The sequence below is a fragment of the Bidens hawaiensis genome, unplaced genomic scaffold (assembly GCF_021521415.1).
Source record: "Bidens hawaiensis isolate Kalapana, Puna unplaced genomic scaffold, B.hawaiensis_p1.1 tig00007048_1, whole genome shotgun sequence".
Lineage (NCBI taxonomy): Eukaryota > Viridiplantae > Streptophyta > Magnoliopsida > Asterales > Asteraceae > Bidens > Bidens hawaiensis.
The window spans coordinates 1,116,711-1,141,908 of NW_027491484.1; the positions used below are offsets into that span (position 1 = coordinate 1,116,711).

Below are 25,198 nucleotides of genomic sequence, written 5' to 3' on the forward strand. Positions count from 1 at the left end.
TCAGGTCACTCTTTTCGATCCAGCAGGCATCTATACGCGATTGCTGAATATTTGCTCACGACGTCTGGGTGCATTTGCTCGAATAATCCAGGATCAATAAGTGTTTCCAATTTGTTACCAAGGTAGTGTTCTTTGATCACTCCAGCATGGAACATCAATTGCCCATCCTTGTCTGTATCGGTGCACATCCTCCCACAAAGAACTTCAAACAGAAGCATACCGAAAGAATAAACGTCCGATTTTTTGGTCACGGAACCAGTCATAATACATTCTGGTTCCACATACCCCATTGTGCCACATGCATTGGAAATAAGGGTGGTTCTGCCAAAACCAGTAGAAGTGGACTTGGACAATCCAAAGTCCGAAATCTTTGCAACCCACTTCTCATCCAGCAATATATTCGAACTTTTTATATCCCTGTGGATTATGGCATGATGATTTGGAAGACAATTGTGTAGGTAATCTAGTCCTCGAGCCGCACCACAAACGATCTCCAGTCGTTGCAGCCACGTAAGAATGTAGTGCCTATTGCTAGAGGTTATATACCGATCCAGACTCCCATGCTCCGCGTATTTATAAACAAGAATCTTCTCTAATCCCTCATCACAATACCCGACAAGTGTGATGAGGTTTTCATGATGTAGATCTGATAGCAACTGAATCTCGGTCCCAAACTCCCTTGACCCTTGCCCGTGTCTCGCATCCAGCTTCTTTACAGCAACCTTCATATATTTTCTATTGATTAAAAGGTTCCCTTCATACACCGGACCGTATCCACCACTTCCAACTACGTTCTGGAAATCGTTCGTTGCCTCCTTTATCTCTGCTAAAGGCATTCGAAGGCCTCTCCTTCTTTCCATCGTGAAAGAATAAACACGGAGAAATGGGAACAAGAGTTTAGTATTATATGTAATGTGACACTGATTACCATCCCATGACTTCTATAAATGATGTATCAAATCAAAACCATGGCAATTTATTATCTTTTTTATAAAAAGTCTAATTAAAGTGAAATAGTAAACATAATTTTAAAAATACTGGTCAACACGCAACAAATATCATTTTTAGTGCTAGTAGATGCAATGGTACAGCGATACAACCACATGGGTTGAATTTGCAATCACAATAAATATATACCATGTTGCATCATGACTTTGTTTATTAACAATTATATATGGTTGTTAAATAACAATTGATTTGATGAAAATGTTAAAAAATAACAACTAGAAACATATTCAATTCTTCTTAAAATGAATACTTATCTTATAAGTTAGATCAAACTGATTTTTTATGTTAATCATGTTAACATCGGTTACTTTTTTCCAATAAGCAGTGGCAAAGCCAGGAAGTATTCTACATGTTTGGAATTTTTTGTTGCCCGAATTTTGTCTGGTCTCCAAGTTTTCGGTCTCAGACAGATCGGATCAGATAATAAAGTGCAATGTCAATATCATAAAAAAGTATAACGTCAACAATCAATTCGAACGAGAACCCCTTGCTTCACCTATTGTAGACCATACTGTACCAACTCTTACACATTTAGAATCCTGAAAATGATAGTAACCTAACCAAGAGCTAATTCACAAAACTGAAACTTCAAATCAACCCAATATATAATTTAGGAGGCCATTTAGGTTTTAAAACCTACTAACTTTGATGATTATGTAACCTCCCTAACTAAAGTTGAAATGGATGTTGGAAAGTTTAATGATCATACCTCTTCTAATTAAACCATTAAATCAATCAATCTTTTGAATAGAATAAAGCTATTATTAGCAAAATTGACTCCATAAGTCAGAATAACATTTGAGATTTGGTTGAATCATCTAAGAGTGTTCATAACTAAACTAAATTTCAATAAAAAAAAAGTTAAGACATTAAGAAGCACGATTGATTGTTAAAAGTTATATTCAAGGAGAAACCAATCATCAAAGAATCTTCTTACCTATATTACAAAATATTTCTTTGAGGATCGTCATTGTTTAAGTAACTTAAAATAGTTTAAAGCTACATTAAATGAACATTAATACAACTTTCCCTAATAACCGACTTACATATTACATATTCATAAAACAACCTGAAAGTTTTGAGATGAAGGTCAAAGAACAGTTAGTATGAAAGTCACTAAAATCCATGTATGGGTTAATGCAAACAACATAATGTGATGAAATCTTAATACAATTATTTTCATCAAGAACCAAGTGGATTAACGTACCTATCTTAAAATGAGTGGGAGCAAATAAAAACAAATTTATCCTTATACAGATGACATTCTTCTGACAAGTATATATGTTACATAAGTCAATGCATTGTTCACACACTTTAATATTATAGATCTCAGATATATTTCTTACACATGTAACAAACAATAATGCTCTACTTTAATTTCCTTATTCTTCATTAAGTAGAAGCTTTATATAGGTTCAAGTCTATACTCGTTCAGATATTACTCAAATTGCAACACCAGATATGCCTAGGTTAATGTGAAGCATCTAAAAGAGTACTAATATATCTTTAATGGAAACGAAAGACTATAATTTAAAAGAAGAAGTGAGAATTCAAACCATTAGATTACTCTAAACTTTGTCATATTCAGATATAAGAAAATGCAATTTTCGGGATATATTTTTATGTCAGCAGATAAATCTATCTCATTGAGGAGTCATAATGAACTGATAACAATCTAAGTTATAATGACATAATGTGTTGATTAATCACAACGCAATTAGCAATAAATGTTGTTGAAAATTTATCAGTGGACTCATAAGTTTATTAACTCCATATAAATTATATATTGAAGATTTACTATGATAAAGTCAGCTATCATGTTTTCTCAAACGGTAACAGTTCGAGAAGTGTTGCATTAAATTTCGATATGAAATTAATTATTCGTTTGTGAACGAATTGAGGAATCTAAAATTTTGTATCAAATACATTCATGATATGCTTAAGGATCCTATAAATAAAGGTCTATTACCCGTAATTATTATGAAAGCGCTTATAATCATGAGGGATTTATTGACGACCATGTACAACTGCATATCGTACTATGAATGTTTAACTATTAATATTTTCTCACTAGTTTTGATTCTGTATGTCTCTTAATATGCTCTGCATGCATAATGACATATAGACAAATTATTATAGAAATCAAACGTTCTGAAGGGCTTACTTGAAAATTTTGATCATAACTACTTAGGTTTTAAAGAAGGACTGCAGTGTAATTAATGAGGGTCTTGAGCTGATTTTCAATTCAATGACTGTATTTATCTGCTCAAATTTAAGTTTAAAGCTAAAATGAGTGTTAACTCCTAATCAGACTTATCTAATACTCATAATAAATAATAAATGATTACTAGACCAAGTGAGAGAATGTAAGATTAAATATATAATACATTATATTTATATATGACCATTATAATCATTTATATTATAATAGATCAAAATATTAATTATATCTTATTATATTACTTTGGTAAATTTTTGATGGGTCATATTACACTTACTAACTAATAAAGGGCTTCCCCTTAGGGGTATATATAGAGAGATAAATATTAACATCATAACCTAATCACACACATATAACAATTTTGTGTGTCTCGTCTCTCCTAAAATCGGGTTCCTCTCATGAACCCTAACACCATCCTTAACTATATATCCTAAATGGGAACTCGATCTAGATGAAAAACATGTCGACTACATCATACTCTGCTGCGGTTACTACTCTCCATGCTGTAACAGGTTCATAGGTTTATTTTTATTCATGTTTTCTATTACTTACATGAAGAACTGATCAACAAACGTAACATAACTATTTATTAACTAACCATCATTCACAAGATATGGTCTAAGAACTAACATAATTAAAGCATTTGGTTCACAGGTTCAAACCCAAAAAACACATGAAATTATACATGAAGTAAATACATTTATCAAAAAATCAAAGAAGCTCATTCCTTCCTTGGTGAATCACCATGTAAAGTTATTAACAACTCCAACATAACATGGAAAAAAATTAAAATTTAATCAAAAGCAGTACTCTTGACATTCAAAACCCAAAATATCAGCTTTAATATGGGTTCTTGTTGATGATGGATGCACCGTATTCGTCATATTTTTCCTTGGTAATCCATTTCTGATTCATACAAATTTATAAAAACAAACAAACAAACATGAACTCTAAATTTACAGAAAGCTTATGTTCTTGTATTAAAAAAACAGAAAGCTTATGTTCTTAACTTCTTATATTATATAACCTCCTAAATTTACAATTAAAAATCATAAGATATTTTGGCTAACTATTTTGGGTGTGTTTTAAGTTAAAAAGGACTTTTTATTAAAATGACTTATTAACTTGTGTGGTGAGAAAGCTAAATTCACCAAAAAGGACTCTCTTTTTAAAATGGAATGTAATAGGTTTTGAATGTTTGAGGGGTGTAATAACCTAATAGGTAAATCAAACACAATAAGTTAATTAGTTATACTTTCCCAACTAATCAAAATCTCCTTATTTTGCCTTGTTAATAAGTTAAAATCCATAAGTCATTTCGGTTTGCTAAACAACTTATATAACTTATTAACTTTTTGAGAAGTTAATAAGTTATAAGAAGACTCAAATAAGCAATCCCAAACACCACCTTATTACAAAGCTTAATTCTTTTGAGCCAAAGTAGTTGGATCGGTAGCAAAAGTCAAGCGTTTTGATTCAAACTAGATCATAACCTGGTTTTGTTCCAAACTCATAACATAGAGTTTACCTCTTCGAAGGTGCTGAGAGACGCCAGGATAGATCCTCCTATCCAGACACATTGTTTCCGCTGAGGCGAAGCAACCACTTCGATCTTCATGGAGCTAGGAGCAAGAGCCGTAATCTCCCTGCTCATACGGTCGGCAATACCAGGGAACATGGTTGAACCACCACCGAGCACAATGTTTCGATAAAGACCCTTCTGGATATTAACATCACATTTCATGACCGACTCGTAGACAATCTCATGAATACCATCTATTTCCATTCCGATCAAAGAAGGGTTAAACAGAACCTCTGCGCAACGGAATCTCTCTGCTCCAATTGTGATCAATTCTCCGTCGGGTAATGTATAATTCTTCTCAACGTCCGAGCTCCTTTGAAGCTCTTGCTGAAAGTCTAGAGCCACATATGCAAGGCTTTCTTTCATGGAACAGATAATTTCACGGTCAGCCATGGTGGTGAACATGTAACCTCTTTGAGTCAAGATCTTCATTAGGAAATCTGTAATATCACGTCCTCCAAGATCAACACGACGAATGGCATGACCAAAACTATAACCTTCAGAAGTTGAGACTACCTGTGTGATACCATCACCAGATTCCAATACGATGCCTGTGATAATAAAAAAAATAATAATCTTAAATATATATAAACGAAACCTTCATAAATTCTCTCAAACTATCAGATTGCTTTATTTGTACGAATTCACGGATATGAGTCTCACCAAACCCAGATAGCCCTGAAACGGGTTATAACATCTTATTAGATTAAAAATTAATCTCAACAAATATTTGATATCAAAATCCTATAAAATAATATATACTTAAAATTAGTATCCGATTTTTTTTAAAAGATATTATTCATAATTACGAAACAGTGTTATAGTAAAAAAACAAATATCTTTTAAACCTGGTTATAACATCTCATTTATTTGTGAAACTTTTTCATCATCAAATCCTGAGTATATTATTAAGTTCATTACAATAAACAAAATTAAAATCTAAAAACATATATAAATATCATAAACGAATAATGTAAAACAAACTCGTAATACGGGGGATAAAAACAAGTAGTATGATAAATAATATGATTCAAAATAAACAAAGTTGCAATCAAAAGACATAAGACTAACCAGTTGATCGACTGCAACCAAACAAAGTGAGCAGAGGCTGGGAGGCAGCCTGCATGGCAAGAACATTAAACGTCTCAAGCATGATTTAAGCCAACTTTTCTCTATGTTCCTTGGCATTTAACACGGTGTCAGTAAGAAGAACGCGATGCTCTTCAGGAGCAACACCAAGTTCGTTATGGAAAGTATGACGCCAAATTGTTTCCATGTCGTCCCAGTTGCGGACGATGCCACGCTCAATAGGATATTTCAAATTCAGAAGACTTCTTCTGCATAGGGCTTCCTTTCCCACATAGGCGTCCTTACGTCCACTGCCTACCATAACGGAAGTGTGACGTGGCTTACCTAAAACAGGAGGAAAGACTTCCTTAGGTGCGTCGTCACCAGCGAACCCAGCCTGAAGATTTTACCCGAGAAAATAGTTTCAAATGTGTTAATACGCCTAAAGTTAGAGATATGAACCAACCTTTATCATAGATGTTCCATTGTCAAAGACCACGGTCCGAATATCCTCAGAGTCTGCCATTTCTACAAGCTAAACGTTTTCCTTTGGAATCTTTTATGTTTCAAAAGAACTTCAAATTAGGTCCACCACGCACATCCAAGTTCAATCAGATTACAGATTTCGCAGCTGTAGAAACGTACTCGTCAAAATCTACAGAATCTAAGATAAACAGATCTAAGTAGATCAAGTTAAAAATATCATTACGTACGTGCAATTTACCAGATCGATCAAAACTCAGACAAAACCAAACTCTTTCATAAGTCAAACTGGGATACAACGAATATCATATATTTATATTATTATAGAGAACCTCCTATATATACGGATCTAATCCAAAAAAGTAATGCAATTAAAAATAAATAAATAAATAAATAAATAAATAAATAAAAGACGTTTGAACTTTGAAGTCAGTGGTGAATATACAACGGCTTTAGAATTCAGCGAGGTTAATTTCAATGTACAGATTGGAAATTTTCAGCCTAATAAATAAATAAACAAAATTTCAGTTTCAAAGGTTTGATAATTGGTGAATTTGGTCTAAATATTTTAGTTTTGTGCATAATTAAATTTGAGTCCGCAAGTTGTAATAAGACACTAAGAATATTAAAAAATAAAATGACTTCGTGTTTGGTTGTTAATTAATATTGTAAAGGAATTGCGAATGAATTGATAGTGGAATGGTATGGAAGAGAGTTGTGGTTCTCTGTGAGTTAGGTTTGATTTCTGCTCCCATCATTTAGTTTCAGCGATACCCAGTAGTGATGAGAGCCTAGGTGAGTATGTAACGTTTACTAGTTGGATCATTGAACTGAAAGAGTTTTATCACACCGCATTATCATATGCTTTTAGACGAGTGTTATCGGGCGTTGACATGAATAATAATAATAATAATAATAATAATAATAATAAGAAGAATAAGTCTCCTTGGTTTCTGGTTTCTTTTTCCTTAAATGAGTTGTTTTCCCCCTTAATTGTTATACATACATATACACGTACGCGCATGCATGCATGCATACACATAATGCTTACATACACACCTACCCATAAGGCTTACATACATACATAAATATACATACATATTACATATTTTGTTTTTTTAATATGTATTATGTTTAATAATTTTTTTTAATATGTATTATGTAAAATAGACTAAAGATCTAAAAATAGATCATTAATTTAGTATTTATAAAAGGTTTTACCGGATACGCACCAACATGAGTACCTTACCACATGTAAAGTTTCATACATAGAAATTAAGACAAAGAGATATAATCCTATTTGCAAATAAAAAAGCACATTTATTAACACTTAATATTACTTAGATAAAAAATCTACTATCTGCAAGTCTATTAAATAATGCAGACCTTTATTTGACAGCCTTAACATATTCTTTGTTTGGCTAAAAATATATTTTCTTAAATTTAACATTAATACATTAATGTGTGTGTAGTTACTTATGTTTTGATCTTACTCACATGACTATACTATTGTAGGAAAAAAGGTTCAGTTGTTAAGCAACAACCACAAGCTTCAAGGACAAAAGAAGTTGGTACCACAACACAAGGATTTCCGATATAGGCAACGATCTGACATGCATACTCCACCCAAATGAGATTCAACTGAAACTCGGTAAGTAGCAAAAATGAATAATTTTAAATTAATTGTACATCAAACACTCATTCCAACTTCAAAATATATGTAACCAGTATGTTCACCCGTCGCGTTGAGGCGGTCTTTAGATGACGATTAATGATGCCAAAGTAATCAAATCTTAAACAAAAGATTGAATTGCATATAACTACTTGTAGATGCAATACGGGATGGTATTTGCTGTCAGATGATACAATATGTTATCCTGCAACTTGTATCTGCATTGAGTGCTAGTTGTTAGAAGTGTGAATTTAAAATAGAATAATTGATAACATTAAGATGATCACCTCTATATGTATTTTCCAAAGTGCACTGCTAAACATGTGGTCATCTACACCTGCATCAACAGATGGTAAAGGTTGAATACTAAAGAAAAAAAGTGCACTACTAAATGTGTACTAAAAGTAAATTAATGATAACAAATATGTACAACAAAACAGACTCCAATCGACCTAAAGTGAAATATTAGTCGTATTCTAAAACAAATAATTATGATAAGCATAATAGAACAAACCTGAAATACCTAACCTTCACAACAATACAACATATATGAATTCAAATGCCTTCAAATACCCGCACAACGTTATATAAAAGGATTGATCAAAGGTATGCATAGAAAATTAGGCACCCAAACATAGTGTAACCAAATCAACACATAAGTTGCAATAAAAAAACTAAAAGATTATTGTTAAAAAGAAAAAATAACTATGATTTGAAGAAACACGTACACTTTTCTTTAGTACGCACCGAGCAAGACTCTACATCTGTTCAAGAAACAATCATATTATTAATCTTTTATTACAACAATTCATAAAACATCATTTGTTGTTGTATAAACAATTCACATTGATCATTTTCAAACATGATAACAACAAAGTCCATATCTTGATCCTTTGGTAAAACATGATAAAAACAGACGATCACAAAATCTAATGAGCATACCCTTTCATGACTTGATTCCTTGAGTTAGAGAACTAAATTCCACTTCTCTTTCCTAAAAATATTCATATTGAACACACTAATTCTATTCTTATAAAACACAAATCAATTAAACCAAAACCCCATGACCAACATATACTAAGAAATATAATAACAAACATGCTCAGATGTGACATCATCATAGCATTTATCAACCAAACAGACCCAAAGTCGCCGTGTGCGCACCGCCATAGACAACTGCCACTAAAACTCCACCGCCACCAAGGGTTCCGAGTCGGAACTTGGCGACGATAGACTACCGAAAATAGCCCAAGACACATTCGCCACCACTCTACCACCACCATGGGTTCCAAATCGGAACCCGACAACGATAGACAACGGCAGACTTGGGCTCCATGAATAATCACCATCGCCACCGCCTGCCATACAACCACCAACACCAAGCCACAACAATCAAGAAATCGAATCAGACTGTCGTGTCACAACACCTTCGCCATAAACCATCACTATCGCCAACCCACAGCCTAAACCACACCACCCTCCGCCATAACACCGCCACCGTAAACACCGCTAGCAAGAGTCCGGAAATCGAACCCGGCAACAGTGACGGCGGCAAGGAAGACGAAGGATGGTGTTAAAACCGGTGGAAAAGCACTATCACAGCTACCTAGGGTTTCGAAATCGAACCCGACAATAGGTCAATAGTATCAGATGAGTACCTCTGTGCTACCAGGCTGCCTTGTTGAAACACATGGATGGAGGACGAAGGCTGTGATTGAGACGGCGATAGTGGTAGTGGAAATAATAAGTGTTTTAGTAGATATGATCAAATGAATGAATATGAAGATGATGTTCGGGAAAGGTGTAACTGTGGGCTGAGAAGATAGATAGCAAACACGTAGCAACATGGAGCAACACCTGGCAAACCCAATCAAAGATACAAACATACAACAGTGGAAGCACATGGTGCATACCATATGCATAAACTTAGTTTTGCTTGAACAACATATAAAGCATAAAGTACAAATGAGAAAGCAAACATACCTTTGAAATTATAATATATATAATATATGATATACAGTTTAGATTTGTCAACGACGACTCATTTGTGTGTAGTCAGTTTTGCGTTGTATAAATGGGCCGGGTTTTGGGTTGTTACAATCTTAACCCATGTTTTCAGATCCGGACCTAACATCGACCCAGACAACTTACCTAGACAACTTACCTGATCACAGGTCGGACCGGCCCGGGCCTAGGAAGTCAGCATTCACCTGGATGACTTCATATATCACATATAATAAAATTTTTACGTATAAATGAACATGATCAAAGTGTTCAGAAGGGTTACCCGTGATGCTACTATTTTCCATAAGTACTTATATCACAAATGCTTCAACTCTTTCCAAAAACACTTTAATTACACCGTATGACACTAACAGGTTTCCATAAGTTTTTCCATTAAGCTCCACTGCTGCCACCAATCATGCACACAATGTTTTATGGGCTGACTTATAACTATTTAAGGTTAATGTTTTGTCTAAAGAAATATGAATCATGGCTAGTTGGTTGGCATTTATGTAACATCCGGAAATTTCTAAAATAATAGTTAATATATTATTTGCGTCAGGTGAAATAAATGAGTTAGTGGAACGATAATAATAATAATAAAATATGAAAGAGTAAGTAGGATAAATAGATGGGATTAATTATGGATCAAAAAGAAAAGACGGGTCTTAGGTCCATGGGCTTAAGGCAGTATAAATACCCCCTTAAACCCTAATCCTTTCCATTTCCATCCATCTTATCCACCTTGTTCTCTACACACTCAAAAACACACACACACCTAGCCACAATCGGCCGCGAGCTAAAGGAGCAACCTGAGACCCAAACCGAGCCCATATCTTAATAGATCTTGCGCGTACTAGCTATATACCAGATTTGAAGTTCATAACCAAGTTAACCGTGACCTAACGAACACGTAAAGGTATGTATTTTATCTTAAAGTTTACGTTGTTATAAACATTTAGCCTTGAAACCTAAAACGATAATATATCGGGTATAAACGAAACGTAAAGTTGTAAACTTGATGCTAAAACGAACTTAATGGACCTATAAACATGTACGGCTCATTTAAAATAAACCTTAGATCTAGTATTGAACGTTTTTAGCCTAAAGGTCCAAACTTTATACTTTTTCGGGCCGAGTTTTACCCGAGAATGATCATGGGAGTGTTCACGGGTTTGGTTAATATTATATCAAAGGGTTACACGTTAAAACGGAGATGATTATGGGGGTTAAGAACGAACCCGTAGCTGTTGCACGTTAAGTTTGCTTGCTGAATAAGTTCGCCTGCTGGTTTAGTTCGCCACATATAAGTTCGCCTGATGACAAGTACGCTTATATATACAAGTTCGCTTATATCTAACTTCGCTTATATTCAAGTTCGCTTATATCTAAGTTCGCTTATATACAAGTTCACTTATATACAAGTTCACTTACATACAAGTTCGCTGATATCTAAGTTCGCTTATATACAAGTTCGCTTACATACAAGTTCGCTTATATCTAAGTACGCTTATATACAAGTTTGCTTATATTTAAGTTCGCTTATATTGAGACCCGGATACATGGCGATCTGTAAATGTATACATATACGTGTATACACTTGACCGTATGCATTGCAAGGACCTAAGAGATAAAATACTAGAATGTTAAAATAAAGGAAAACCATAACTATGCTAAGTAAAAATATCTAATACACGGACATTAGATTAGATCAGATGAGTATTGATACGTATAACTCTTATACAGTTAGCCGAGCTCACTTAAGGAAAGATAATCGGAGAAAGAAGCAGAGTTCAGGTGAGTTTCTAGCCCCACTTCCTTGTTATGTTTTTCGGGGCTGTGTGCATACTCAATGTGAGGTGTGAATACACTTACCTTAAGTGGTAAGTGTATGCTATAATGTTGATGTGACCTATTTATATATGCTATGAATGTATGTCTGTTAGTGCGTGAACGATCTTCGGATATTGCACGTGCAGGAATGAAAGGTAACGTTAGTCGGTGTGCGAACGATCTTCGGATATTGCGCGTACCGTCATTTGGGAATGTTCCCCAAGTGGTTATTAGTGTGTGTAAATGTTGTGATGTAACTTAGTTAATATGTAAATGATGTAATGATATAAAGTGTGTTGTAGACAAGTAGAGGTAGGGCGTGATAGAAGTAGCAAGGGTCTAGTAAGGGTGTTAGTGGCACGGCGATAGTACGTGGTAGGGTAAGCCTATGCGTGACTTCGTTATTAAAGTGGCAAAGTGGCATAACGTTATTCGTTATCAAAGTGGCAAAGTGGCATAACGTTATTCATTATTAAAGTGGCTAAGCTGTAGGGGTAAATAAGAGGTTAAGTGGTAAGGTGAGCAGGTCAGATATCGTGCTATGTGTCTTCGGATACGTATATATATAATGCATGTAGTGGTTGTATGATAAGTTGCTCGATTAACTAGAATTCACTCAGCGTAGCTGACTTTTAGTATGCACGCAAGTGATCAGATTGAAGAGCTAGCATGAGGATGGCACATGACATTGATTGAACGGCTGACATTTCAAGAAGGAAGAAATGATGTTTAAAATATAATGTGATATGGTATCAAAGAAAAGATTTATGTTTTGTAATGAATGCTTTAAGTTAACGTTTCCGCGAAAGTTTTAATTAACTCTGATTGTAAGAATTGTGTTCATGAGTAAATCTGACACTAAAGTAGGGCTACTGGGGACGGAGCCTTACAATTTCGGGTATCTCTTAAGCTCTCATCTATCTGTTTGCTTGGGTTCGAATCCCATCTCTTACTTCATTTTTTATTTAATAAAAAACAAGGGTTTTACTGCGTTTCACCGGTTCCAGTCTTGCCTGGGTTCGAATCCCATCTCTTACTTCATTTTGGATTTAATAAACAAACAAGGGTTTTACCGGACCAGTTCCAGTCTGACCGCGAACCATTTAATAAAAAACAAGGGTGCGGTTCACCGGTTCCAGTACGACCATGAACCGCCAGACCCGGCAGGGTATTTAGAAAACGGGTTGTATGTTGGGTTGTATGTTGTGAACCGACCGGTATTCTTATCGGGTCCCGATTTGACCAGTCTGACCAGCCAGTCCAGACCGGGTTCCAAAACGTTGATCTTAACCGAATACCGGCTAATATTATGTGCTTATTATGTTTACCAATATATAGGGGTGTCATTTTGGGTTGAAGTTTCAAATGGATGCTACCACTATATGTAGGTCTTGTGACCGGATCAAACTAAAAACTAGTTGTCTTGGATCAACATCTATACTAGTTAGCGGAAACAACTAGCAAGGACCGAGATCTCGGATCTTGTGGTGGGGTGAAGTGAGCCATGAGCTAGGGAGAGGGAGGAGAGAAATATAGTTTTAGTGTATGTAGAATAATATTTTGCATAGGGTTTATTCACCAAGGTTGTGGAGAAATGGGTTTAAGTGACCTTTTGTATAGGGTCCCCATTTCTCCAACATTTACATTTTGTCCTTACACAATAAACGTAATGAGGTACGTTTACACCGACTATTAGTGAATATAAAGACATACACAATCCTAAAACTAATATAGAATATTAGAATATTGAATCTCCCTCTAGGATTGAGTATATCCAAAAACCTTCATCAAATTCCTTGCTTCGTCTTTGTTTCTCGAAATCTAATACTTGTCTTGATCCAAGAGCTTGAACGAGATTGGATCTTGACGATTCTTTATTTTCCGATCTTGAAGACTTGAATTTCAATCTTATTTTCTGGGAAGGAGCGGCAGCAGCAAATTTTAGAAACATTAGATGCGGGAGGCTCGGCATCTAATTTTCTTGTGTTGACTTTCTTGTGCCGACTTGTTTCTTTGCTTTGTCTTTCAACTGATCATTAGACGATCAGTTCATTTTAGGTTCAACCTCCAACTATCACGTTCTCGTTTTTTGTTAAGCGCTTCAGCATCGGCAACTTCAGTCTCTGCAGCCCAGGACACTTGATCTTGATCTACATGTCCATGTAATACTGCACAAAACTTAGAGCGAATAAGATTCGTTCACAGACCCTCTTGAGAGTCAAAGAAGAATTTTCTTTTTCAAAGCATGCTCTTGGTTTGAATTATTTGCATTAATAACTTTGAAATTTTATTTTATATAGATTTATCACAAAATACCAATTTTAGTCCCTCGACTTGTAAATGATTTGTTTAAGTCCCAGCTTTCCAACGAACTTTGTTGTAAGGCCCCGTCTCCGGTAGCCCTACTTTGATGTTGGATTTACTCTTAAACGCAGTTCTAAATATCGGAGTTAATTAAAAACTTTAGGCGGAATATAAAACTTTCATAAAACATTAAATATCAAATCATAATCATGCCTTAAAACATTCTTCTTGTCTTCCAAAATCAAAACATAACTTATGAAACATATCAGGTCTTCAGATGCCAGGCTTTTACTCTTTTGCCATGTGTCCCGCTCACGCCAGTTGTCGCATCCTACTCACCTGCGTGCATACTAAAAGTCAGCTACGCTGAGTGAGTTCTAGTTAATCATACATCATACAATACATTCGCTTACCTTCAATCATGCATCCGAAGATACATAATAATTACTTTGCTAATTTACTTTTATTTCATACATACGTACATACTTTATCACTTTATTACTTTTTATTTACTGTCTATTCTATCTCAGATATTATTAGGGTCTGATCCCTTCCTTTTCTATCTCAGATATTATTAAGGTCTGATCCCTTCCTTTTTGATTAAAAGGTTCCCTTCATACACCGGACCGTATCCACCACTTCCAACTACGTTCTGGAAATCGTTCGTTGCCTCCTTTATCTCTGCTAAAGGCATTCGAAGGCCTCTCCTTCTTTCCATCGTGAAAGAATAAACACGGAGAAATGGGAACAAGAGTTTAGTATTATATGTAATGTGACACTGATTACCATCCCATGACTTCTATAAATGATGTATCAAATCACAACCATGGCAATTTATTATCTTTTTTATAAAAAGTCTAATTAAAGTGAAATAGTAAACATAATTTTAAAAATACTGGTCAACACGCAACAAATATCATTTTTAGTGCTAGTAGATGCAATGGTACAGCGATACAACCACATGGGTTGATTCTGCAATCACAATAAATATATACCATGTTGCATCATGACTTTGTTTATTAACAATTATATATGGTTGTTAAATAACAATTGATTTGATGAAAATGTTAAAAAATAACAACTAGAAACATATTCAATTCTTCTTAAAATGAATACTTATCTTATAAGTTAGATCAAACTGATTTTTTATGTTAATCATGTTAACATCGGTTACTTTTTTCCAATAAGCAGTGGCAAAGCCAGGAAGTATTCTACATGTTTGGAATTTTTTGTTGCCCGAATTTTGTCTGGTCTCCAAGTTTTCGGTCTCAGACAGATCGGATCAGATAATAAAGTGCAATGTCAATATCATAAAAAAGTACAACGTCAACAATCAATTCGAACGAGAACCCCTTGCTTCACCTATTGTAGACCATACTGTACCAACTCTTACACATTTAGAATCCTGAAAATGATAGTAACCTAACCAAGAGCTAATTCACAAAACTGAAACTTCAAATCAACCCAATATATAATTTAGGAGGCCATTTAGGTTTTAAAACCTACTAACTTTGATGATTATGTAACCTCCCTAACTAAAGTTGAAATGGATGTTGGAAAGTTTAATGATCATACCTCTTCTAATTAAACCATTAAATCAATCAATCTTTTGAATAGAATAAAACTATTATTAGCAAAATTGACTCCATAAGTCAGAATAACATTTGAGATTTGGTTGAATCACCTAAGAGTGTTCATAACTAAACTAAATTTCAATAAAAAAAAAGTTAAGACATTAAGAAGCACGATTGATTGTTAAAAGTTATATTCAAGGAGAAACCAATCATCAAAGAATCTTCTTACCTATATTACAAAATATTTCTTTGAGGATCGTCATTGTTCAAGTAACTTAAAATAGTTTAAAGCTACATTAAATGAACATTAATACAACTTTCCCTAATAACCGACTAACATATTACATATTCATAAAACAACCTGAAAGTTTTGAGATGAAGGTCAAAGAACAGTTAGTATGAAAGTCACTAAAATCCATGTATGGGTTAATGCAAACAACATAATGTGATGAAATCTTAATACAATTATTTTCATCAAGAACCAAGTGGATTAACGTACCTATCTTAAAATGAGTGGGAGCAAATAAAAACAAACTTATCCTTATACAGATAACATCCTACTCACCTGCGTGCATACTAAAAGTCAGCTACGCTGAGTGAGTTCTAGTTAATCATACATCATACAATACATTCGCTTACCTTCAATCATGCATCCGAAGATACATAATAATTACTTTGCTAATTTACTTTTATTTCATACATACATACATACTTTATCACTTTATTACTTTTTATTTACTGTCTATTCTATCTCAGATATTATTAGGGTCTGATCCCTTCCTTTTCTATCTCAGATATTATTAGGGTCTGATCCCTCTTTCCTTTGTCTATCTCAGATATTATTAGGGTCTGATCCTTTTCTTGTCTATCTCAGATATTATTAGGGTCTGATCCCTTTTTACTTCTCTATCTCAGATATTATTACGGGTCTGATCCCGTCTTCTCTATCTCAGATATTATTAGGGTCTGATCCCTCTTTCTTCATCTTCGTTCATACTATCTTTACATACTCATACATATACTTTCTTTATTCATTAATACATACTCATATATCGTACATATATTTATATCATACACATTCACCTTTCATGTACATACCTCCCTTGTCAACACGTGCAATATCCGAAGATCGTTCACGTATTGACAAGCTTTCAATTACAATCATAACATAATATCTATCACATAATTCATACATGGCATACACTTACCATTTAAGGTAAGTGTATTAACTATCACATCGAGTATGCACACAGCCCCGAAAACATAACAAGGAATGGGGCTAGAACTCACCTGAATGCGGTTACGTTCACCGTTGATCGTAATTCCTTTCTTGAGCTGTGCACGGCTAACTGTATAATATTTACATGTATCAATTAACTATTACTACTCATATCATATTTCTATCTTTATATACCCCACAACGAACGGGGGTCCGGGGGCAGCGCCCCTGGCAGCGGGGTTCTAGGGGCGGCAGCTCCTAGCGGGGTTCAAGGGGCAGAGCCCCTGGCTGGGGTTAAGTTGCCAGGTCAGCTTGGAAAAATTTGATTTTCATTAACTGCCTTAACACGTTTTCCATTATCATTTTAAGTTATTTACTAAGTTGGGCTTATTTGCTAAGCCTAAGATAATGGGCTAGTTTGCTTTATTTTAGATATGGGTTTGTCCCAGTGTCCATTATGGTACTTGGGCCCAACACAAACAGAGATCTGGCCGAGAACTCTTTGGCAGAGAACTCTTGGCCGAGAACACTGGATGGACCGAGAACCTTGGTTGACCGAAATCTAGGTTGGCCGAGAACCTTGTGGCCGAGAACTCTCATGTTGACTTCCTGTTGACCGAAAACCCTTAGGTTTAGCCGAAAACCCCAGGTCTGATGTTTTCAGTTACCCTTTCTATCTTTACATCCAATTTAAGCTGAAATTAACGATTAATGGTCCAAACTTGATCTTTTAGCTATTTTACCCACCGTTCCTAACCGTTTATCACTCATTATCCCCCACGGCTCGAGGTATAGCGTGTTATTGTCATAAAGGTTGAACCCTTAATCCTAAAAACGTTCTTTAGGCTAGATTCATGAACCGTATCTAACCACAACCCTTATACGTCCATATTAATCATCAAGTTATCAACTTTATGTTTTATCTAGACCCGATCTACTCTATGTTCAAATTTCATGGTAAAACATATATAAAAATGTAACCTTTAATTGCAAGGAACATACCTCCTAAGTTACGGCTAGCTTAGTTATGTGATTTGATCCTCTATTTAGCTTGTATATAGCTTGCACACCAAAGATCTATCAATAAAAGGCTTGATTTTGATCCGGTATCCTTGTTCTGGCTTGCGGCCGAAAATGGAAGGGTTTGTGTGTGTTATGGAGGTGTAGGGAGAATAAGATGGATAAAGTGGATAAAAATGGAAAGATATAGGGTTTAAGAGGTATTTATACTCCCTTAAGCCCATGGACCTAAGGCCCATATTTCCTTTTTGGTCCATGTTTAATCCATCTAATTAACTTACTTATCTTGCCATCCTTATTATTATTTTATTTACCATCTTAAGTAAACTTGTCCATCAAAAGAGATATTATATAAAATATCATTTATTGAAATTTTGGGATGTTACAAGCCTTCCCTCTTTAAAGAGGTTTCGTCCCCGAAACCTAACTATTACAAAAACAGCTTAGGGTAAAACTTGCGCATTTCATCCTCAGCTTCCCAAGTAGCATCTGATCCCTTGCGGTGCTTCCATATCACCTTTACTAAGGGTATAACCTTATGAAGAAGTTGCTTCTCCTTGCGGTCCACTATCTCGATCGGTTGTTCAATATAGTTCAACTGTTCATCAACCTCAATGTCCATCAATGGAACGTGCGACGTGTCATCAGCTAGACACTTTCTCAGATGAGAAACATGAAAGGTTGAATGAATTCCTTCTAACTCTTCTGGCAAATTCAGCTTATAAGCCACTTCACCCACTCGATCTAAAATTTTGAATGGTCCAATGTATCTCGGACTCAATTTCCCCCTCTTTTTAAAACAAATAATTCCTTTCCAAGACGAGACCTTAAGCATCACGTTTTCACCAACGTTGAACTCAATCGGTCGTCGCCGCTTATCAGTATACGACTTCTGTCTGTCTTGAGCAGCTTTCATTCTAGGTTTGATCTGATCGAACTTCGAGGATGTCTCTTGAACAACTTCCAGGCTTCCCATTTCCTTCTAACCAATCTCTCCCCAACACACGGGAGTTCTACATCGTCTGTCATAGAGCATTTCAAACGGTGGCATTCCAATACTTGAATGATAACTGTTGTTATAGGAGAACTCTGCCAGATGCAGGTGATCATCCCAACTTCCACCAAAATCTAAAACACAAGCACGTAGCATATCCTCAAGGGTTTGGATTGTCCTTTCAGACTGTCCATCGGTTTGAGGATGATACGCTGTACTGATGTTTAATCTCGTTCCCATAGCTTCGTGGAATTTCTTCCAGAACCTTGAAGTGAATAGAGTATATCTATCAGACACAATCGAAAGTGGCACTCCATGCTTGGTTACAACCTCTTTAATGAACAAGCTTGCCAACGTTTCTGACGAGATAGCCTCTCGTATGGGCAGAAAGTGATCACTCTTGGTCAAACGGTCCACAATCACCCAGATGGTATCATGATGCTTAGCCGTACGAGGTAGCTTAGTTATGAAATCCATGGTGATGTGTTCCCACTTCCATTCAGGTATCTCCAAAGGTTGCATCTTCCCATAAGGCTTCTGATGTTCAGCCTTGACTTGTAAACAAGTTAAGCACTTACTATCATAATCTACTACATCATTCTTCATTCCTGGCCACTAGTAGTCTCTCTTCAAATCTTGGTACATCTTTGTAGCTCCTGGATGAATCGAATATCTTGACCTATGAGCTTCATCTAAGATTCGACCTCTGAGATCTCCATGGCGTGGGATCCACATACGGTCAAACCTAGTCTTAACACCATGAGTGTTTTCCATCAACTCACCTTGCTGGCCGTAAACTCTCTCCTTCTTCACTAACCCTTCATCTGATAACACCTCTGACTGTACTTTGATGATTTCTTCAAAAAGACTTGAGTTTAAAATCAGCTGGTATGACTTCACTGTTGCAAGGACTTCCTCATTCTTACGACTTAGCGCATCCGCGATCACATTAGCTTTACCAGGGTAGTACTTTATATCACAGTCGTAGTCTTTTATCAGCTCTAACCACCTTCTCTGTCTCATGTTCAGCTCTTTTTGTTCAAAGAAATATTTTAAGCTCTTATGGTCGGTGTAAATGGTACACTTGGTGCCATACAGGTAATGTCTCCAGATCTTAAGAACATGCACTACTGCTGCTAGCTCTAAGTCATGCGTCGGATAAGTACTTTCGTGAACTTTCAACTGTCTAGACGCATAGGCTATTACTTTTCCTCGTTGCATCAACACGCAACCTAACCCACGATGCGAAGCATCAGTACAAACAACCAAATCCTCGTTACCATCGGGTAAAGCAAGGATTGGGGCTTGCATGAGTCTCTTCTTTAACTCCTGAAAAGCCTCTTCTTGAAACTTACCCCAACTGAATACTATAGTCTTTCGGGTCATACCGGTCAACGGTGCGGCTATCTTGGAGAAACCTTCGATGAATCTCCTATAGTAGCCATCTAACCTTAAGAAGTTTCGTATATCAGTCGGATTATGTGGAGTCTTCCAATTAGTTATCGCTTCAATCTTAGCTGGGTCCACGGTAATCCCTTCAGGATTAATCACGTGACCTAGAAATTGTACTTCTCGCAACCAGAACGCGCATTTCGAAAACTTAGCATACAACTTCTCTTTCTTCAGAGTCTCCAATACCTCTTTCAGATGCTCAGCATGGTCAGACTCGCTCTTTGGATAAATCAATATATCGTCGATGAAGACAATAACTGACTTATCCAACATTGGCCGACACACCCTATTCATCATGTCCATAAATGCTGTGGGAGCATTTGTTAGACCGAATGACATCATGAGGAAATTGTAATGTCCATACCGCATTCGGAACGCTGTCTTAGGTATGTCTGCCTCCTTCACCTTTAGCTGGTGATAGCCTGATCTAAGATCTATTCGTGAGAACCAACTTGAACCTTGCAGTTGGTCAAACAAATCATCAATCCTTGGCAAAGGATATCTATTCTTTACCGTAAGCTTATTCAACTCACGATAGTCTATGCACATTCTCATACTTCAATCTTTCTTCTTCACGAACAACACTAGCGCACCCCACGGGGAAACACTTGGTCTAATAAAAGCCTTGTCGAGGAGTTCTTGCAGTTGGGACATTAATTCTTTCATCTCGGATGGTGCTAAACGGTAAGGTGCTTTCGCAACGGGTTGGGCTCCTGGTACTAAATCTATCTGAAATTCTATCTCTCGCTCCGACGGCAACCCCGTAAGATCCTCAGGGAATACTTCTGGGTAATCGCGCACTATAGGAACATCTTTCATTTCTTTTGTCTCAGCCGTAGCGTTGACAACATACGCCAGGTAGGCACCGCACCCTCGCCTTAACAAAACCTCGGCTTTTATCATCGAAATGACGTTAAGCCCAGAACTTTCCTTATCACCATAAACCGTCACCGCACTACCATACATGGACTTTAACCTTATTATCCTACTCTTACATACTATCTGAGCTTCATACTCAGATAACCAATCCATCCCCAAAACTACATCGAACCCTCCTAAGGTCATAACATACAAGGTAACAGGGAACTCATGTCCCTCTAATTCTATCTTACAATCCTTAACCATTTTCATTATTTTACCCGAAGTGTCACTAGTGGTTTCTAACACTCGGAAACATTTCATATTAGCTAGTTTACTAAATGACGTAGCTACAAAACTATTGTTCGCACCCGAATCAAATAATACAGAAGCGGAAATACCGTTTACTAGAAACGTACCTGTGACGATATCTGGAATCTGCTTGGCTTGTTCCTGGGTTAACATGTAGGCTCTGGTCCTTGGCCTAGTCTGATCAGCATCATTCTTCCCACTCCCTCCGGCACCACCATCAGTGCATTCCTTAGCAAAATGTCCTGGCTTACCGCACTTGTAACATGCGGATTTTGCAGTACAATCGGGAGCATAATGCCCCACCTTTCCACACTTATAACATGCATTCGATCCCAGCCTGCACTCTCCACCATGAGCCTTACCACACTTATAACAAACATCCGATCCTTTACCCCATTTACACTCACCACCATGCATCTTGCCACACGTCTTGCACGACCTCTTCTCCCACACTTTCTGCTTCTTATCCTTGGAGTTCCACAACTGAGTACCGGGTCGTTTAATAGGAGCAACCCACTTCTTATCCTTCTTCTCTTCTTCCACCACAATATCATCCGTAGCCAGATCTGCATAAACCATCTCTGCAAGCTCGACAACAGAGTCAAAGGTAGCAAGTTTACTTGTCCAGACTAACATGCGGACTTTTTGTGGCAATCCTCTCACATAACACTTGATCCTTTTTGCCTCAGTGTTGACCATATCGGGTACCAACCTAGACATTCGATTGAACTCGGTGGTGTACTCACGATGAGTCATCGCTCCAGCTTTCAAGTTCAGGAATTTCATCTCCGCCCTCTCAACCTCGGCGTTAGCACAAAATTTCTTCATAACCAGTTCTTTCAGATCCTCCCACTTCATGGCCTTAATCTCCTCCCGAGTCTTCCTCTGCTCCACACTTTCCCACGAATACATCGCCTCCTCTTCAAATGATTGAGTGGCGTAACCGACAGCTTTGTCAGGGCGACACTCGCTGATTCGGATAATTTTATCCATAGCGGTTATCCATTGGAGAGTAGCGATTGCGTCTCCCAAACTAGTCAGCTTCGGCGGGTCACATCCCTTGAAGGACTTATAGTTGCACCCACCTCGGCCTCGTTTCCTGTCACCGGCTTTCACAGACCTAACTCCACTCGAGGCCTCCCTCTCTTCTTCCTCATTTCTCTCACCATCACCACCTGCCCCTCCAGCAGTTCTTTCACGGCTTCCAGCGGACCCTCCCAGAGTAATATTCTTCACAGCAGTGGCTACAGCTTGAACAATAGCTGCATGAATTGCGGGATCCAGTTGAACCCCTTCGTTGTTGATCGGACCTCCTCCAGCTGCACTCCCTTCATCTCCGGTATTAGAAGCTGTCTCAACCGAAGGTTACTAGACACGACGAGGCCTGCTGCGTCGTCCAGTGCGACCTCCAGCTCCTGCAATTTCTCCAGCTCCAGCCATTGTATTCTAAAAGGGAAAACACAAACGTCATCACTCTAGGAACTGTTTAGTACAAGGATAGTAAGGCTAACAGGTAATAACAGTGGCCAGCTGTGATTAGCTGATCACGTTACTTTCCGTGTCCTATACACTTCCTTTTATGAGTCCATTTGTGCTGATTATACTTAAACAGTTAGTCAATCAAAACAATCAATTAATCCTCTATCCCTATCGTTCACATATCCTTTCTTTGTCAGTTAACATGCATCATTTAATCATACCACTTACCTTTGCTGAGCTTGCTTGAGCGACACATGGCATTTTTGAACTGGCATCTTCTTTCTTTTCTTACTTAAATCCCATTCTCTGTTCGAGTCTAAGCATGTAGGATGCTTAAATCTCTCGAACTTTGCTCTGATACCAACTTGTAAGGCACCGTCTCCGGTAGCCCTACTTTGATGTTGGATTTACTCATAAACACAGTTCTAAATATCAGAGTTAATTAAACTTTACGCGGAATATAAAACTTTCATAAAACATTATATATCAAATCATAATCATGTCTTAAAACATTCTTCTTGTCTTTCAGAATCAAAACATAACTTATAAAACATATCAGGTCTTCAGATGTTAGGCTTTTACTCTTCTGCCATGTGTCCCGCTCACGCCAGTTGTCGCATCCTACTTACCTGCGTGCATACTAAAAGTCAGCTACGCTGAGTGAGTTCTAGTTAATCATACATCATACAATACATTCGCTTACCTTCAATCATGCACCCGAAGATACATAATAATTACTTTGCTAATTTACTTTTATTTCATACATACGTACATACTTTATTACTTTTATACTTTATATTTACTGTCCATTCTTTCTCAGATATTAATAGGGTCTGATCCCTTCCTTTTCTATCTCAGATATTATTAGGGTCTGATCCCTCTTTCCTTTGTCTATCTCAGATATTATTAGGGTCTGATCCCTTTCTTGCCTATCTCAGATATTATTAGGGTCTGATCCCTTTTTACTTCTCTATCTCAGATATTATTACGGGTCTGATCCCGTCTTCTCTATCTCAGATATTATTAGGGTCTGATCCATCTTTCTTCATCTTTGTTCATACTATCTTTACATACTCATACATATACTTTCTTTATTCATTAATACATACTCATATATCGTAAATATATTTATATCATACACATTCACCTTTCATGTACATACCTCCCTTGTCAACACGTGCAATATCCGAAGATCGTTCACATATTGACAAGCTTTCAATTACAATCATAACATAATATCTATCACATAAATCATACATGGCATACACTTACCATTTAAGGTAAGTGTATTAACTATCACATCGAGTATGCACACATCCCCGAAAACATAACAAGTAATGGGGCTAGAACTCACCTGAATGCGGTTACGTTCACCGTTGATCGTAATTCCTTTCTTGAGCTGTGCACGGCTAACTGTATAATATTTACATGTATTAATTAACTACTACTACTACTCATATCATATTTCTATCTTTATATACCCCACAACGAACGGGGGTCTGGGGGCAGCGCCCCTGGCAGCAGGGTTCTAGGGGCGGCAGCCCCTAGCAGGGTTCAAGAGGCAGATCCCCTGGCTGGGGTTAAGTTGCCAGGTCAGCTTGGAAAAATTTTATTTTCATGAACTGCCTTAACACGTTTTCCATTATTATTTTAAGTTATTTTCTAAGTTGGGCTTATTTGCTAAGCCTAAGATAATGGGCTAGTTTGCTTTATTTTAGATATGGGCTTGGCCCAGTGTCCATTATGGTACTTGGGCCCAACCCAAACAGAGATCTGGCCGAGAACTCTTTGGCAAAGAACTCTTGGCCGAGAACACTGGATTGACCGAGAACCTTGGTTTACCGAAATCTCGGTTGGCCGAGAACATGGGTTGGCCGAGAACCTTGTGGCCGAGAACTCTCATGTTGACTTCCTGTTGAGCGAAAACCCTTAGGTTTAGCCGAAAACCCCCAGGTCTGATGTTTTCAGTTACCCTTTCTATCTTTACATCCATTTTAAGCTAAAATTAACGATTAATGGTCCAAACTTGATCTTTTAGCTATTTTACCCACCGTTCCTAACCGTTTATCACTCATTATCCCCCACGGCTCGAGGTATAGCGCGTTATTGTCATAA

General features: G+C 36.9%; 1 long non-coding RNA gene and 2 pseudogenes across 1 annotated transcript; all 3 read right to left on the reverse strand.

The window, feature by feature from the left end:
- Positions 1-5: 5 nt before the first annotated feature.
- On the reverse strand, positions 6-860 carry LOC143634399 (putative receptor-like protein kinase At2g39360 pseudogene; annotated as a pseudogene).
- Positions 861-4,069: 3,209 nt separating this feature from the next.
- Positions 4,070-6,405, reverse strand: LOC143634358 (actin-7-like; annotated as a pseudogene).
- A 1,757-nt stretch (positions 6,406-8,162) lies between these two features.
- On the reverse strand, positions 8,163-9,768 carry LOC143634360 (uncharacterized). Its single transcript, XR_013153841.1, has 3 exons — positions 9,133-9,768; positions 8,322-8,371; positions 8,163-8,252 (listed from the first exon to the last, which is right to left on the reverse strand). It is a non-coding gene; the product is annotated as an uncharacterized LOC143634360 (long non-coding RNA).
- Between the last annotated feature and the right edge of the window lie 15,430 nt (positions 9,769-25,198).